At 43.1% G+C, this 768-nt stretch overlaps 1 non-coding gene across 1 annotated transcript, besides 3 other annotated features; it reads left to right on the top strand.

Moving 5' to 3' along the window:
• The first annotated feature begins 67 nt into the window (after positions 1 to 67).
• Positions 68 to 104: a sequence feature (AT_rich).
• Positions 105 to 157: 53 nt separating this feature from the next.
• Positions 158 to 329, top strand: Tc00.1047053457295.10. The gene has a single exon (XR_008254620.1). It is a non-coding gene; the product is annotated as a 5.8S ribosomal RNA (M3) (ribosomal RNA).
• Positions 330 to 452: 123 nt separating this feature from the next.
• Positions 453 to 483: a sequence feature (AT_rich).
• A 73-nt stretch (positions 484 to 556) lies between these two features.
• Positions 557 to 596: a microsatellite.
• Positions 597 to 768: the final 172 nt, after the last annotated feature.

The raw sequence follows: 768 nt of genomic DNA on the forward strand, positions 1-768 counted from the left end.
AGAAAAATGTAATTGCGGCTTGACTTCGTGTGTGCACATATTATAATATGCGTATTTCGTCGTGTGGTTTATATTTAATATATATATATATATTATTATATATTCCGCACGCTTTGCGTGTGTTTTTGTGTGCCGCGTTGTAAAGCACGGCCCAAACAACGTGTCGCGATGGATGACTTGGCTTCCTATTTCGTTGAAGAACGCAGCAAAGTGCGATAAGTGGTATCAATTGCAGAATCATTCAATTACCGAATCTTTGAACGCAAACGGCGCATGGGAGAAGCTCCTCAGAGTCATCCCCGTGCATGCCATATTTCTCAGTGTCGAACAAAAAATTAACCCCTACTCTACAACGCATGCATTCATTGTGTGTGGGTGGGTGGGAATGCAAACGCAAAAAAGAGAGCCCTTGGGGGGAGACATTACGGATGAAGCGCCGCCGCCATGCGTCGTATATATAATAATAGTAATATAATATATATACGTGCGCCGTCTGTGGTGGTGCATGATCCGCTCCGGCGCTTGTGTGTGTGTTTGTACATAACATGTGCATGTGTGTATGTGTGTATGTGTAATATATATATATATATATGTATGCCCATATCTCTACACACGTGTGTGTGTGTGCAACACAACGACAACACAAAACTACAAAACTCGCAAGAGATTAAAAAAGAATAAAAAAGAAAAAAAGTGGCGTGTGGGATGTGTGGTGTGTGGGGCGGGGGCGGGGCATGCATATACACAACACCACACGCACACACACAC

Source organism: Trypanosoma cruzi (assembly GCF_000209065.1).
Source record: "Trypanosoma cruzi strain CL Brener chromosome Unknown tcruzi_1047053457295, whole genome shotgun sequence".
NCBI lineage: Eukaryota > Euglenozoa > Kinetoplastea > Trypanosomatida > Trypanosomatidae > Trypanosoma > Trypanosoma cruzi.